Source organism: Ovis canadensis, chromosome 14 (genome assembly GCF_042477335.2).
Source record: "Ovis canadensis isolate MfBH-ARS-UI-01 breed Bighorn chromosome 14, ARS-UI_OviCan_v2, whole genome shotgun sequence".
NCBI classification, from domain to species: domain Eukaryota; kingdom Metazoa; phylum Chordata; class Mammalia; order Artiodactyla; family Bovidae; genus Ovis; species Ovis canadensis.
In genome coordinates this window covers 17,595,105-17,612,278 of record NC_091258.1, presented here as the reverse complement: position 1 = coordinate 17,612,278, position 17,174 = coordinate 17,595,105, and the positions used below count along the sequence as shown (strand labels likewise).

Here is a 17,174-nt window from a genome sequence, read left to right as displayed (position 1 = left end):
AGTCATCAAGAAGTGGGACGAGCAAGTGCAAAGGCACTGAGGCACGAGTACTGTCAGCCTTGAGGAGGAAAGTGGAGCTGAGTGGACACAGGGAGAGAGGTTGAAAAGGGAGTCCAGGAGGTAGCAAGGGGCCGCATGTGGCAGGGTCTCTGAGGCCTTGGTAAGAACCCCTGAATTGTTATTTCTGCTCTTCCATGTGGATTCCTGCTTAATGTCAACATGCTATAAATCGAACTGAAATCACATTTTAAGGATGGACTTGTTTTTCATTTCTGCCATGTTCACAAGGAAAACAGAGAGATTATTTGCCAATGACCCTCTGTTGTCTTTGCTCAGATGCATTATAATACACAAATGAAGGCTCAAGAACTAAAAAAAAAAAAAGGGAAAAATAAGATAAAGCTAAGCTTTTAAGAGGAGATGTAATTCCCTGGCTGAAAAAGTGAGGGGAGGGAGGAGAGAGGCAGGCAATGTCTGGAAGCAGAGAGCACGTCTTGCATTACTCAGGGCCACTGCTTCACAAAGAGACACAGCTGGTGGCCCAGCCAGCAGCCACCTCTGGACTGTGTCCAGCATCAGAGGACAAGAGAGGCCACAGACCCCCAGCTCCCGCTCATCTCCTGTCTCACTGGTCAAAGTCTGGCCCAGGAGGACCTGACTCCTCAGTGCCAGCTGGTGTCCCCTGAGCATTTCAGACGTTCCAGGTGAAGCCACATGGCACACTCTGGACCACAGCACTGCATTCGTGCCCAGAATCAGGAGGAATCAGCCTCAGGGGCTCCATCGTGGGGGGGGCGGCGCCTGCTGGAACTTCTGTCTCCACCAGCAGTGACATGGGGGTCCTTCCAGATGCCAGCACTCACCCTGGGGGCAGGAGGAGGGCAAGAGCACCTGCGCTGTTAGATGATGGGCAGGGGCCGTGGTATGGAGGGGGCGGCAAAGGCTGGGACGCTCTCATAAATAAGGAGCCAAGAGCCCAAGACGCAGTGAAGGCAGGAGAAATGTGACCCACATATGTTTAACCTGGGAAAACTCTGACAACACGATAAAACATCCTGAAGACAATAAATTCTTCCAAAAAGGGAAATAGAAAGCTGCAGTGCCCCTGAGTGTATGTTACTGCAATATACAGCCACCTGCCCTCCCAACAGAATAAGCAGAATACAATCACAATATTTAATAAAGGGAATCCTCAAACCAATTGCCTGTAGCTGATGTGAGCTTAAAGAAGCAACAGTGAAAATTAAATTCATCTACCCCAAGGTTAGTAGGGGTGCTCAGTTGTGTCCGACTCTTTGCAACCCCATGGACTGTAGCCCACCAGGCTCCACTGTCCATGGAAATTCCCAGGCAATAATACTGGAGTGGGTTGCCATTTCCTTCTCCAGGGGAGCTTCCTCACCCAGGAATTGAACCAACATTTCCTGTGTCTCCTGCGTTAGCAGGTGGATTCCTTACTATTGAACCACCTGGGAAGCCCTGAGATTAAGGATTAATTTAGGATGTCCAAGACAAAATATAAAGAGGACAGAAGACATTTTTAATGGCTGAGTAAAGTTATTTTGAGGGGAAAGATTACTATCACCTTTGATGAATAAACATAGTCCTACAATAGGGAAAGAACATTTATTCAAGGGAAAGCCATGCTAAATGAGACATCACAATGTTCTCAACAGTTTAACTGCATAAAAAAAATACTGACATTAATATTTTATGATGTATTTGTTTTAAAAGGACTTAATGATTTCTCACAAAGCACATCTATTGTTCATTTGAGCTGTGAATGAATTGGGTCCCGGGGCACCTGGGGTCTTGCAAGACTACCACCATCATAAGCGGTCCTGAAGCTGATAAGAGGACGTTAAAGCTGATCCATGTGGGACATGCGAGTATCAGATCCTAGACCCCTTCCCCTCTCTAGGTCTGCAATCCCTGTAGCTCACAGTGCAGGAATGAGTCCCGCATTTGTGCTCAATTAAGTCTCAGATGCGGGAGGTGCCCCGGCCACCTCCGTCCCCCTGACAGCCCAGGTGGGGCCCTGCTCTCACCCTTCATGGGCACCTTCTCCAAACCACACCTCTCACTGGTGAAATACTTCCAGAGCCAAGGCCACAGTCAGTCCATCCAGAGCAGCCGTGGGTCTGCTCAATCCCCCACCAGGGGCCTGAACAAACTAGTGACTGACTTCAGCTGCAACAGGACGTCGTGGAAAACCTAGTGGAATTGGCATTCAAGATGCGGTTTCAATGCTGAGTCAGAGATGTTCGGCCCTGTGATGTCAGGGAAGTCGTTTGATCTAAGCATCAGTTACCTCACTAAGACAGGGAATTCTAATATTCAGTTAGAACACAGAGACAACTTTTGTAACAGAACTCTAAACAGAAGGGTAAGCAAGGGAGAAATGACTTCCCCTGCGCCTGTGGGAGACTCCGGAGACACCATGCCTGACCCACCCGTGTCACAGAGCTCAGGCTCCGCCTCGTTCTCCCACCAGTGAGGACATAGCCACATCCTCAACGTGAAAAGTGAAATGAAGTGAAACTCGCTCAGTCATGTCTGAGTCTTTACCCCCAATGGACTATATAGCCCATGGAATTTTCTAGGCCAGAATACTGGAGTGGGTAGCCATTCCCTTCTCCAGGGGATCTTCCAAATTCAGGGATCAAACCCAGGTCTCCTGTATTGCAGGCAGATTCTTTACCAGCTGAGCCACAAGGAAGCCAATGTGAAAGGAGGCCCATGATCCCACTGCGGTTGGGGGCGGGGGGGGGGGGTCACATCCCAGTGACAGGAGGGAACACAGCCCTCTCACCCCCAAGGGCATGAGCAGTGCTGTGCTGGGGTGGTCAGAACCAGCCCGGGAGAGCCAGTTGTCAACTTTTTGGAAATTACAGGAGCTGGTTGTCAAACACAGCCTTTGTTAAAACTTAGATATTCCAAATCACATTAAAAACAAGGGCAACAGATGCTCAGAAATCCCCTTCTTGTTTACAGTACCACATGCCACTGCCAGCCCTGTTTTGTGGTTATTTACATGGTGTCTCTGCGTGGGACACTTCACCCCATGCTTCTGCAGGCCTTTCTGACAGTGAAGAGCCTTCACATCGAAGCTTGAAATCAACCACGGCAGATTATTAACACTACGAAAGAAGAAAGTGAAAGTCACACAGTCGTGTCTGACTCTTTGTGACCCCATGGACCATACAGTCCATGGAATTCTCCAGGCCAGAAGACTAGAGTGGGTATCCTTTCCCTTCTCCAGGGGATCCTCCCAACCCAGGGATTGAACCGAGGTCTCTTGCATTGTAGGCAGATTCTTTACCAGCTGAGGTATCAGGGAAGCCCGATACAAAACATGGCAAATACCAGTTCAGGCCTAAACTTATTGTTCTACTGATTATTTAAGACCAAGAGCTAGCAAACCACCCAGAATCTGTTTTGGTTCAATCTTTAAGAGTGATTTTTTTTTTTTTTTTTTTACATTTTAAAGTATGGAAGGAAGGAAATGAGGAAGGGAGAGAAAAAGCATGAAAGCAAGAAAGAAAACGTGCCAGAAGCAGACTATATGTGACTGCAAAGCCTTAAGTATTTACCGGTATGACTTTCACAAGAAATGTTTCTGAACCTGATGGAGAGCATTTAATAATGCAAATGAAACTGAGAGGCCTCCTCACTGGCTGTCACCCCCAGGGTATGGAAGCAGCCTCCTTCTTTGTCATCGTGGCCCCTTGAGCTTCTAAGCCAGGGATGAAGATGACCCACTGTGCCTGTAAGGCGAGCGTGGAGAAAAAGAGAGCAAGCCAGGCAGTCAGGCAGAGAAAGATTACAGGAAGAAAGAGAGAAACTGACTGGCTTGAGAGAGAAACCAGCGCTCTCCTTTTACAGCCAACCCTTCTTAGACGCTATGAATTGTGCCCGGGAGGGAGGGGGCCTCAGTTTATCTTTAGCCCGCAGCTGGGGTCTTGTGGTCACGTAGTCGAAGGGGTCTCACAGTCGGGTGGTCACATAGTCTTGAGAAACTGGCACCAGCAGGGAAAAACAGGATATCGCCTTAAAGAAGAAACAGGATGCCCACCAGGGCCAGGTGGCCGCTGTGACTTCACTCCTTGTATGTCGGGTTGCCACAGTGGGCCATATTTTAACTATAGCTATGAGCCCCTTGTGAACCCTAACATTCCAGCCTTTTTGATATAGGCTAAGGGCCAAAGGTCAGTCATCTGTATCTGCTTCACACTAGTTTGGGGTGACATCATTGGGTAAGATAAGAAAAGGCTGGAACATGGGTTAAAGGAAGTCTGAGTGGGCTCAAAGCTTTTGATAATTGGAGCAAGTCAGAAGTAGCTCATGAACAGTCTGGTTGGTGAAGGCTCGTAGGCAATCCTGGAGAAGCTTTGGAAATAGATGAATTAGACAGGGGCCAAAGTCAGAATGAGGGTTAATATGAGAAGGGAGCCCAGTAAAGGTAGGACCACGGCAACCAATCCCGATTGCTTAACCAGTTTTCCCTTGAATTACTGAGATGTTGACGTATTCTTGAGGCCCTATTTGTCAGATTCAACACCCAATTTATTGGAGTAGAAACAGGCTTCATCTAAAAAAAGACACAGGCCTCCTTTTTCTGCTGTGAGAAGGTCTAACCCTCTTCTGTTTTGAAGGACCACAGCTGCCAGGGAATCTACTTGGCCCTGGAGAGTGATAAGGCCGGTGGCTACTTCTAGGCTTTCAGTAAGAACCTTGGAGAGACTCAGTTCAGTTAAGTCACTCAGTTGTGTCCGATGCTTTGAAACCCCATGAATCACAGCACACCAGGCCTCCCTGTCCATCACCAACTTCTGGACTTTACTCAAACTCATGTCCATTGAGTCGGTGATGCCATCCAACCATCTCATCCTCTATCGTCCCCTTCTCCTCCTGCCCTCAATCTTTCCCAGGACCAGGGTCTTTTCAAATGAGTCAGCTCTTCACATCAGGTGGCCAAAGTATTAGAGTTTCAGCTTTGACATCAGTCCTTCCAGTGAATATTCAGGACTGATCTCCTTTAGGATGGAGTGGTTAGATCTCCTTGCAGTCCAAGGGACTCTCAAGAGTCTTCTCCAGCACCACAAAGAGTAGTTTAAAGAGGTCATGAGTCCTGCAGTCCCTGTTCCAATCCCTGCTGCTATTTCTAAGCTTATCAATAAGGGAATAAATTGAATTGCTCATTTGGGTGGGTTGTGGATTAGTGGGATAGGGAGAGTATGGTTGTTAGGAGCAACAGAGATATCTGAGGCTAGATATACCAGGGTGCATGTCCCAGTCTAGTTAGTGGGAAGACATAAGTATGTGGTGGTTCCACATAAGAAAAATATTCCAGGAGTAAGGAGGCAGAAACTGGAATCAATAGCAAACAAGAGTCTTTCTGGGTATTTGTTAGCTGACCCCCAAACCGGGCTGGTGTCTTCAGAGGCCGAAGGAAACCTTCCTGAGAAAGCAATAGACCCAAAGCAATAGCGTGACCCAAAGGAAAGATGTGAGGTGTGATTACAGAGGTACAAAGGTATAAGCCTAGATGTGGCTGTGAGTTATTTATAGAGTCGTGTCTAGAAAAACAGAAGGGAGCCTTTTGCTGTAAGCAGACATCAGAGGTAGGAGGTCCTCCCATAGCCAGTTTGATATGGATGGAAGCGAGGTCAGCAAGAAGGGAGGACAACATTTTATCAGGATTGTTGATCTGATCTAGTGACTATAAATAGCACATATAGGACAAAAAGAGGGGTTCGCCCCTGTAGGTGTGGTAGGGGGAAGTGTTTATGTGGTTCCACTGATCTGTGGAGACAGGTAGGACTGATCCACCTGGCGAGGAGATGGACAAACAGATCCAACAATCACTAGACAGGGCTGGATTTGAGGTATTGAGTAAACGGTAGATTAAGGTTTTAAAAGGCAAGTTAAATCTGGGGTAGAGTGAGAATTAGGTAGGGCATGCTGGATGTATAGAAGAGAACGAGATCAGTACCATGGTGTGGTGGCTCGTATTTAAAGGGAGTAAATGAGGAGGATAAGGACCCAGGTACAGAAGTAAATTTGGACAGGTGTAAAGTCTGTTAAGCCTCCCTGTAACCATAGGTCAGTAATAAAATCAAGAGGTGTGGAAAGATCAGTGATTATGAGATTTTGTGAAAAAGTGAGGTTTTGTGATATTACATGTAGAAAAGTGGGCAATAAGTTCATTTAAATTTACAGTGAAAGAAGACTGCAAAGGATGGAAACCATAAGCAAGTAAATGAAACATAAGAGGAGCTTCTTAACAGGAGTCCACTCAAGGCGGGTACAGAATACAGTCCTATTCCAAACAAGGGAAGTAAAGGGAGTCCCAGTCCAACCAGTAACCAATACATCTGATCATCCCTTTTACTTATCAATATTGGTTATTTTTGGCTGTTCTGCTTCTTCAGGGATTTGATCCCATCGGAGCCTGTCGAGGCCCAAGATGGTGCTGGAGTAGCAAGGGGCATCCAAATGGGGAGTAATTTTTGGTGGAGATGGAGAGTCTCCTGGGCCCACTTTAACCTGGAGATATGAAACCAAGGATGACCTGCTAATTTAGGGGCTGCTGGTGTGGTTAAGATGACCTCAAAGGGGCCGGTCCACTGAGGCTGTAAATCTTTATGGTGTAAGCTCTGAAGTAAAACTCGATCCCCAGGTATGAGTGTCAAGTCAGTAGGATTTGTTTGAGGAGGCTTTGGCAGACAGCAATTTGCATGTTTTCTCATGAGACGTCTAATAAGGATAAGGGAGGGGAGACAACTTCCCATTAAAGGACTTGTAGTAGGAAATTGGCCTAAGAGAAAAGGGCGTCCACACATGAGCTCAAAAGGACTAAGAGAGACAGAGCCCATGGAGAGGCCATAAGGTGAGCCGAAGCTACAGGAGGGAGTTCAGTCCGCGGCTTCCGTAGTAGAGAGAAAGTTCAGCCAGTTGCGCTGTGAGAATTGAATTTGCCTTTTCGACTTTCCCTGAGGATTGAGGTCTATGAGGAATATGTAGCCTCCAGGTTCTGCCAAGAGATTGGGTTACTTGTTGAGTGATTTGTGAGACAAAAGCCGGTCCATTGTCAGACTGGAGAGAAAGCGGGAGGCCAAAGCGAGCGATGATTTCTCGAATAAGAACTTGTGTTATCTCTGGGGCAGTTTCTGACCTTGTCGGAAAAGCTTCAACCCACCCCGAGAAGGTCTCCACTTTAGTGATACCTTTAGTATGAGTTTTCTTATGTGTAGGAGGCATGTGAGTGAAGTCGGCGTGCCAGTCTTTTCCCGGTATGTGACCTCGTGCCTGATGTGTGCGGAATGCGGGCTTGGAGCTGCCTGGGGTGAGACGGAGGAACACACAGTAGTGAATGATTTGCTGTAGGAGTGAAAGGAGGTTAGGATAAGTGATAAGAGGTCTTAAAAGGTGGTAGAGAGGTTTAGTGCCTATATGTAAAGCTCAATGTATGTCTGTAAGAATTTGTATGGCACTGGCCTTGCTTTTTCAACCAGTCTCCTTGAAGCTGGGCTCCGTCTGTAATAACTATGTCTTTTCTTCGGGGTGATAGAGGGGATTTATGTTAGGGATTACTATGAGCTGATGAGCAGGTGTTCAGAGTGAGGCTTGCTTTGCCTCCCTCTCAGCAGGATTGTTACCCCGTGAGATGAGGTCTGATGCTACTTGGTGACCTCAACAATGTATGACGCCGGCGTTGGTTGGCATACTGGCTACCTTTAGGAGCTGAAGTATAAGTTGGGCTTTAGTTATGGGGGGTCCTTTTGTAGAAAGGAGCCCTTGTTCTTTCCGGATGGCTGCATGTGAGTGTATGGTGTGAAAGGTATATTTAGAGTCAGTGTACACACTGTTCATTTGTTAGCTGCAAGTGTAAGCGCCCTGGTTAGTACAAGAAGTTCTGCTTTTTGGGAGGAGTTTCCCACAGGGAGAGGTTGAGATTCAGTAACCTCAGTGTCAGAAACAATTGCATATCCAGCTACTCTTTTTCCTTTGGGGATTGTATAGGAGCTACAATCAATACACCAAGTAAGATCAGTTATTTAAAGGGACTGAGGAGATACGGGAGAAATGAGCTATCAAGTCTTTTTAATGTCTCATTACAAGTGTGAGTTGGCGGCTCAGAAGAATTAGGGATAAGGGTGGCGGGGTTAAGAGTAGGGCAGCACTCAGAAGAGAACTTGGGAGATTCTAGGAGGGTGACATGGATTAGTTGGATACAAGACGGTGATAGAAGAGCCGTGGTCTTGTGTAAGAGTAAGTGGGTAAATGACCCACTTACTGAGTAAGAGAGGGAATGACCGTGGGTATCCCAAAAGTAAGTTTTTTGCTTTCTTGAGCAATAAGCATAGCTGTGGGCAGAGCACGCAGGCAGGCTGGCCATCCTTGTGTGTGGTGGTATCCAGTTGTTTTGACAGATAAACAATGGGGCCAAAGGAAGGGTCCTGCACCTGTCCTAAGACTCCTAGGGCAATTTTATGTCTCTCAGTAGTATAGAGTATAAAAGGGCGAGAGAGATCAGGCAGTGTTAAACCTGGGGCCAAGAGGATAGCTTGTTTTAGAGCATTAAAGGCTGATCGGATGTTTGACTTAGGCTCAAGAGGTCCAAAAGATCCCCTGGGAAGCCTGGTATAGGAGTTGTGCTAGGAGGGCAAAATTGGGGATCCAGAGGTGTAGATACCCAGCCAAGCCCCAAATGACAGATTTCTGTTTTTGATATAGGGAGTGGTAAGGCAGATATAAGGGACTTTCTATCAGTAGTTAATATGTCTCTTTGTTGGTGTCAGGAGAACTCCAACACATAGGTGTTGGAGGTGACCTCAAAAGGGGAAAGTTGAACCTTAACAGGAGATACTCAATAGCCCTGATCAACTTACTAGGAAGTTGAGGAGTTGTACTGTATGTTGCTGAGAGTGTATGAGTGAGGGGCTACAACAGAGGAGATCATCTACATATTGGAGGATAGAGCTTGGGGCAAGACTGATGGAGGTTAAGTCTGAGGCCAGGGCTTGGCCAAAGAAATGAGGACCATCACGAAATCCTCAGGGAAGGACAGAACATGTTAATTGTTGGGAGCGATGAGGGTCTGGATCTGTTCAGGTAAATGCAAAAAGATCTTGAGAGTCTGGGTGTAAAAGGAGGACAAAAAATGAGTCCTTGAGGTCCAGGACAGTGAAATAGGCAGTAGGAGGATAAACAAGGGCAAGAAGAGTTCAGGGATTTGGGACTACCAGTGAGTGGGGACTACTAGGTCAGCGGGGACGACGGCAGCATTAATGTCTCAAGTCTTGACCCAGGCCGTAGGAGCCATTCGGCTTTTTAAGAGGTAGGATAGGCGTGTTATAAGGAGAGTAAGTAGGGCACAAGAGATCCTGACACAGCAGCTTAGAGATGATGGGTTTAAACCCCTGTTGATGTATCTGGGAAACAGGGTATTAAGGTTGATCGGGAAACTTTGTTGAGTCTTTTAGAAGAATATAAATGGAATATGGTGGGAGGCGATGGAGAGGTGATCAATTTCCCAGACTATACAGCTTACAGAGGAGGAGGGTAATGAGGGGGGTGAAGACATAGTAGGTTCGAGAAGCAGTAGCCATGCCAGGTCAGGAGAAAGATTTGGAATAGAGAAGAAAGACTTGGAGAGTAGATCCCTTCCAAGGATTGGAGTGGGGCATTCGGGGAGTGTGAGGAAAGAATGAGAGAATGGGGTATTCTGAAGTGTGCAGTGGTGTAGACACCAAACCATCAACTCCCACAACAGAGATCTGAGAGACTTTAGTTTTTCCAGAATAAGCAGGCATGGCAGAATATGCAAAGAGATATGCAAAGAGATCGGCTTACCTGCCACTGTGAGTTGCCCTGGGCTCTGTAGAGGTGAGGAGAGTTGAGGCCTGGGGCCCTGGGCACCTTCAGTCTTTGGCGGCAAGTCTCAGGGGTCTCGGCAGAGCTGGGTCTGAGGACTCCTGCTCAGGACCAGGAGGAGATGTCCGGGTCCCTGGAGGGGATTAGGGCAGTCTGCCTTCCAGTGCCCCTTTATGCCACAGTAAGGACATGGGCCCAAAGGTGCCCAGTGCCCTTCTTTACCACACTTGTAACAGGGCCTAGATGACTTCTTTTCTCTCGCAGAAGATTGAGGTTTGGAGCCATGCAGGGTAGTGGCTAAGAGATGATATTTATCTCTTTGAGCCTTTTCTAGTTTTGCCGGTTCTCCCCAGTTACTGAAAACTTTAAAAACCAAATTTAAAAGATCTCATTGAGAGGTCTGAGGGCCTTCCTCTGCCTTTTTTAGCCTTTTTTTTTTTTTTTAAATGTCTGGGGACGACTGGGAAATAAAATGGGTATTAAGGACAACAGTACCCTCTGTTGAAGTTGGGCCTAATTTTGTATATTTTTGTAGGGCTTCTGTTAATCTAGCTAGAAATTTTGCTGGATTTTCATTTGGTCTTTGAGTTATTTCTCTGAGTTTATCAAAGTTAATAGCTTTATGTCCTGCTTTTTGCTGCTGCTGCTAAGTTGCTTCAGTCGTGTCTGACTCTGTGTGACCTCATAGACGGCAGCCCACCAGGCTCCCCCGCCCCTGGGATTCTCCAGGCAAGAACACTGGAGTGGGTTGCCATTTCCTTCTCCAATGCACGAAAGTGAAAAGTGAAAGTGAAGTCCTGCTTTTTGGGGCATGCAATAAGGCAAGTCGCCAGAAGTCATCTAGGCCCTGTTACAAGTGTGGTAAAGACTGTTCAGCCTGGACGCCCTGCCTGGTAGTCTCAATTAGGGTCGGCCCTGGAAACGGCAGCTGAGCCTACAGGCTTAGTATCATCAATTTGATGTATTTCATCCACATGAGCCTGAACGGCTTGCCAGACTCCTCCTGCTTCTTCTGGGAGGAGGGGCAGAGAAGAGTATAACGTAAATATCATGCCAGGTCAAGTCATAAGACTGGGTGTGGTATTTAAATTCTTTTAAATAAGTGTCAGGGTCAGAGGCAAAAGCGCCAAGACATTTTTCGATTTGAGATAAATCAGAGAGGGAGAATGGGACGTGTACCCGAACAATGCCTTCTGTATCAGCCATCTCTCCAAAGGGAAGGAGGGGAGTAGGGAGGGATTGGGGTCCTGTTTCTTTAAGGCTGTTCTCAGCCGGGGATGAGGAGGGGGTTTAGGGAGGTCAGATGGGGACTTGAGACTCCAGTAGTAGCGGGTGGGAGGAGGAAGGTGGGGGTGGAATGAAAGGTGGAGGTTGTGGGACCGGCTCTGCTAGGATAGGATTAGAGGTGATTGGAGGTACACTGTGGTCAGAAGGGTCTTAGGAAAAATCCAAACAGGGATCAGAAGATATAGTAGTAGGGGGATGTGGCACAGAATGGGCTGAAAGTATCTGAGAAGTAGAACACCAAGTACAGAGAGAGGGCTGGAGAGCAAAGAAAGCCTGAGCAGAAGGGACCTCTGACCACCACTCGCCATTGTGGCGGCAGAAGTTATCGAGCTCCTGTAAAGAACTCTAATCAGGGGCGCCTTTTTCTGGCCACTGGGATCTCATATCCAGTCGATATTGTGGCCAGACCGTGTTGGAGTAATAAGTGAGTCGCTTTGGGCTTACTTCTCCTTGAAAACCCAAGGTGTTTCGGTTTTGGAGAAGGCAGCCTAACGGGGTAGATTTTGCAGGTTAGACTGAGAATTTCCCATCCTAGTTGAACAGGGAGGGAAGGCAAACAAGGGTGAGTGAAAAAATGAGACAGGGCCGAGAGAAAAGGTGTCCCGTTCTCATGGCCTTCTCGTCAGCGACAGGGTCCCCTGTGAAATGGGAGCGCCCTATTTCAAAGTGAGACCAGGGCCGAAGGGCCGAGGGTACCCTCCGCCTAGCGCTAGGGCTTCAAAAACCAGACGAGAAAGAGGATCAGAGAGACCAGGAATTCACTCACCCCTGCAGCCCAGGAAATGAGAGCCGGCGTGGACGTCAATCCAGCAAGGCAAGTGGAGAGTCCTGTCCCGGGGGCTCTGCCCACTTTCTCCGAGGTCCAAGGGAAGGACCTACCGAAGGTGGGCTCAGGAGAGGAGCCCCCCTAGCCGCGGTGGGTCTTCCCTCCCGGGTTTCAGCCCCAGAAACGGAAGGCGAGCGTGGAGAAAAAGAGAGCAAGCCACGCAGTCAGGCAGAGAAAGATTTATTACAGGAAGAAAGAGAGAAACTGACTGGCTTGAGAGAGAAACCAGCGCTCTCCTTTTACAGCCAACCCTTCTTAGACGCTATGAATTGTGCCCGGGAGGGAGGGGGCCTCAGTTTATCTTTAGCCCGCAGCTGGGGTCTTGTGGTCACGTAGTCGAAGGGGTCTCACAGTCGGGTGGTCACATAGTCTTGAGAAACTGGCACCAGCAGGGAAAAACAGGATATCGCCTTAAAGAAGAAACAGGATGCCCACCAGGGCCAGGTGGCCGCTGTGACTTCATCCCTTGTTTGTCGGGTCGCCACAATGGGCCATATTTTAACTATAGCTATGAGCCCCTCGTGAACCCTAACAGTACTGAACCCCTCTCAGGATCTGAACTTTTTTCACCAGGAAGCACCCAGTGTGTTCCAGGCTCTCAGCTGAGAAGCTCAGGGATACTCACCTTCCCTGGGACTATCTGGGCCACCTTCAGAACCTACCCACCCAAGAAGGCCCCGCCCCACGTGCGTCTCTATGGTTACGGGCCCCGCCCCCAATCAGAAGGATGGCTTCCAGGCAGCCTTGGATCATTGGCTCAGGCTAGAATTCTCCCTACTCCAAGGGGAACCTCACTGTGGGTGCCACATGTACCTCTTTTATTTACACTATTATTTTGAGAGTTTAATGAGATCATGGATATATGTAAAGTCTATAGTGTTAAGAAGTGCTCTGTAAAAAGTTACAAGTGGTAGAAGTTCTGAAGTTATCCTACTGACCTCAAATTCTATCTTCCTCAAATTCATGTATCTGAGTGTCTGATAACACACAGCTCCTTTCCTAGCTTAGAATCCAGGATGGAGGTCCCTCTCTGACCCTGCTTTGGTTTCGTAACTTCTTCCACATCCCCCTGAAGACCTCATTACACCTAGACACAGAATGGGGTCTGAGACGGTGAGAAATACACAACCCCCTCATGGTCTGTCTAGCAAGTTCACTGTTTACTGAATAATCCCTCCTTAGGAAACGAGAACTCAGGGTCTTCCATCCTTTCTTCCTTCTCCCTATGCCCTCTCCCTCTCCCCTTTCCTCTTTTTTTCTTACCTTCTATTTATTTCACTAACACATTAAGCAAGCGTATAAAAAACAAAGCCAGCCATCTAGGGTTCTGCAACAGGGAGTTAGCTTACACCTAGAGCTGGCTCCCAGGCACTGCTGCCTTGGCCAGAACATGAGAATTAAAATTCATTTTGACATACATCTGCTGCCCACCGTATCTATTCAGAAGCTACTCCTAAATTTTCTAAGGAAATGAGAAGGCAAATGAAACAGATTCTCACTCCCAGTGGAGCCCAGCCTTCCAGCAAGATGCTTTTATGTGCACAGGAGCACAAGAATCTTTGCGGCTTCTTTCAACAGAAAGAGTTACAACAGTTGATTTGAGCTTCTTTTAAACTGAAAGCAGTATTTTCGGTATTGACGGTTAACAAGAACTGACTTCAGGTGCGGACATAAAGCAAAAACCAACCAGCTGTATTTCTTGCAAAGTCAGCTGAAGCACTGGGAACCCACGCGCACAAAGAGGACACGGAAACCAAATTGCATCTGCCATCTGCATCTGCCATTTCAAAGCCCGGGGTGTCACCTCCACCCCATGTTTTCAACAAAGATATAAACAATGCCCCAAGCCTTTGTTAAAAACCAGACATCAGGCCCAGAACAGAGTTGCTTATCCTAAGTCCCGCGTCACCAAACCAAGACCGTTTCAGCTTTCCCAGAGATGACATCTTCACCAGAAACCCCCTGACCAGCACCAGTCAGGGCATCTGCCTGACTGGCCCCTGCTAGCCTCTAAAGCAGGGGTCCCCAGACCTCGGGCCTGGGGCCAGTACCAGTCCATGGTCTGTTAGGAACTGGGCCACCCACTGGGAGCTGGGCGGCTCCCCATCGCTGGCATTACCGTCTGAACCACCAACGCCCCTCCCCACCATCCATGGAAAAATCGCCTTCCACAAAACCAGCCCCCGGTGCCAAAAAGGCTGGGGACTGCTGCCCTGAAGGAAATAATTGTGCAATAACCAACCAGCTTTTTTTGACTCATAAAACTCCCCTGTTCCTGCTCTTTTCTGTCTATAAAAGTCTTTCATTTTGTACAACTTCTCAGAGTTTCTTTGCACCTACTTGACTGGATACCGCCTGATCGAAATCAATTTTTGCTCAAACTCTAAAGGTTTTACACTGCCCCAAACAGACTCGCCTCCGCTGACAGCCGCCAGGAGCCCAGAGCAACCAGGGCGGGCACCTGCTGTTCTCTCGCTGTCCCTGGAGGTGCTGGGTGAGTCCACTTGGTCCTGGATCCCCAGCTTTTGCTTCTTGAGCTTCCAGGCCATCTGAGCATTTCTTTTTCTGCTCTGGGTCAGGAAACCTGCTGGAGGCTGCCTGCTATGATGCGGGAAGGAGAGTGTCTGGCATCAGAGTGGATCTGACTTAGGGTGGGGCTGAGGTCTCAGGTGAATACAGTTGTGTTTTACAGCTGAAATAGCAGGTTAAACCTATCAAAGATAATCCATGGGGAACTTTTTAACTTAGGTAAGCTTATCCCTTTACAAGATGCCCTGAAGCAGCGGTCCCCTATCTTTTTGGCACCAGGGAGAATCTTTTGGTTTCGTGGAAGACAGTTTTCCCACGATGAGGGAGGAGGGGGGATGGTTTGGAGATGATTCAGTAGCATTACATTTATTGTGGACTTTATTTCTATCCACTCACAGTTGATCCCCAGAACCAAATTAATAAGACTCTGAGTTTGCAAAGAAAAGGGCAATGTAAAATTTTACCTCCCTCTCTTGACTAGGCATCACAGATAGAGACCTGGGAAAGCTGACCCTGGTAACAATTTCCACCCTTTGGTGGGTTCTGCTAATTTTCCCAAGTTCCCTTCTGCAGGTTCTGGAGACAAGGAAGAGGAATTTTTCTTCTACCCTTTACTGTGAGTCCTTGGCTCACTCTTTCTCTAGGGTAGGGGTCCCCAACCTCCAGGATCTCTTGCCTGATGATCTGGATGCTGGGGTTGTTCCCACATCTTGGGTATTGTGAATAACACTGCAGTGAACATACGGGTGCATATATCCATTCTAGTCAGGCTTTCATTTTCTTCAGATAAATACCTGGAGGTGTAGTTGCTGGATCATAAGGTAGTTCTATTTTTAACTTTTTTTTTAGGACGCTCCATACTTTTTCCACAGTGGCTGCACAAATTTACATTCTCACCAATACTTCTTTTCCTTTTATGACAGCCATTCTGAAGTTGTGAGATCATAGCTCATTGTGGCTTTGATTTATATGTTCCTAGTGATTCGTAATGTTGAGCATCGTTTCATGTGCCTGTTGGCCAAGTGAATGGCTTTGAAAAAAAGTCTGTCCATTTTTCAGTTGGTTTGTTATTGAGTTCTATGAGCTGTTTATCTGTTTTGGATATTAACCCCTTACTGGATATGTGATTTACAAGTGTCTTCTGCCATTCAGTAGGCTGCCTTTTTACTTTGTTGATGGTCTCCTTCACTGTGCAATTCTTTGGCTTAATGAAGTTGCATTCATTTACATTTGTTGTGGTGGTGGTTGTCACTGCCTTTGGAGTCAGATCCAAAAAAACATCCCAAAGAGCAATGTCAAACACCTACTGCCTATGTTGTCTTCTAGGAGTTTCACGGTTTCTGGTATTGCATTCAAATCTTTAATCCATTTTGAGTTAGCTTTTGTGTATGGTATGAAATAGGGGTCCAGTTTTCCTAACACAATTTACTAAAGAGACTGTCCCTTCCCCATTGTATATTCTCGTCATAAATTGACTATATATGCTTGGGTCTATCTCTGAGCTCTTTATTCCGTTTCACTGATTTATGTGTCTGTTTTTATGCCAGTGTTATGATTACTGTAGCTTGGTAATACAGTTTGAAATCAGAAAGTATGATGCGTCCAGCATCGTTCCTCTTTCTAAATACTGCTTCAGCTCAATATCTCAATATTCAGGATATTCTGTGCTTCCATACAGATTTTAGTATTATGTGTTCTAAATATTTCTGTGAAAATGCCACTGAGATTTCAATGAGGATCGCATTGAATCTGTAGATCATTTTGGGTAACACGGACATTTTTACAATATTATTTTTTCCAATCCATTGTGTCTTCTTCAGTTTCTTTCATCAATGTCTCACAGTTCTCAGTGTATGGATCTTTTGCCACCTGCCTTGGTTCAATCTATTCCTATGCATTTTCTTCTTTCTGATGCAATTATAAACAAGATTATTTTCTTGATTTCTCTAGTAGTTTGTTGATAGTATTTAAGAACACAACAGGTTTTGTACATTGATTTTGCTTAACCCTGCAACTTTACTCAATATGTGTATTAGTTCTAATGGTTTTCTGGTAGAGTCTTTAGGGTTTACCATATAGAAAATCATGTTGTCCACAGTAACAGCTTTACCTCATCCTTTCCAATTTCATTGCTTTTTATTTCTTCTTCCTGACTAATTGCTCTAGCCAAGACTTGCAATACTGTGTTGAATAAAAGTGCCTAGAGTGGGCATCCTTGTCTTGTTCCTGATCTTAAAGGAAAAGCTTTCAGCTTTTTACCACTGAGTATAATTTTAGCTGTTGTCTTGTCATATATGAACTTTACTATATTGAGGTACATTCAATCTATACCCACTCTGTTGAGAATTTTTATCATAAATGGATATTGAAATTTGTCAAATGCTTTTTGTGTGTCTATTGAAATGATCATGATTTTTACCCTTCATTTTGTTAGTACCCATTAGTTGTTGAACCTTTCTCTCCCAGAATAGCTTTTGCTTTTCTTGTTTGTCTGATTTTGTGTCCTGAGACCTTAGCTTTGGAACAATCAAGTTGGGGGCCCCAAGATGTGACCAGAAAGAAATGCAGGGTAGAAATGCAGAAAGAAACGCCAGTGGCAACTAATGTTCTACTGATTGTTGCCAGCTTTCAAGGCAACTGTTTACATCTCTCT

The 17,174-nt window shown here is 46.5% G+C and overlaps 1 long non-coding RNA gene across 3 annotated transcripts in view; it reads right to left on the bottom strand.

The window, feature by feature from the left end:
* LOC138418366 (uncharacterized) overlaps window positions 1-12,230 on the bottom strand; it is a 71,470-nt gene extending 59,240 nt beyond the window's left edge. For all 3 annotated transcript variants that reach the window (XR_011248518.1, XR_011248519.1, XR_011248520.1), the window contains exons 1-2: window positions 11,933-12,230; window positions 9,859-10,012 (exon numbers count right to left, since the gene is read on the bottom strand). This is a non-coding gene — a long non-coding RNA (uncharacterized lncRNA). The remainder of the gene's footprint in view (window positions 1-9,858; window positions 10,013-11,932) is intronic.
* Between the last annotated feature and the right edge of the window lie 4,944 nt (window positions 12,231-17,174).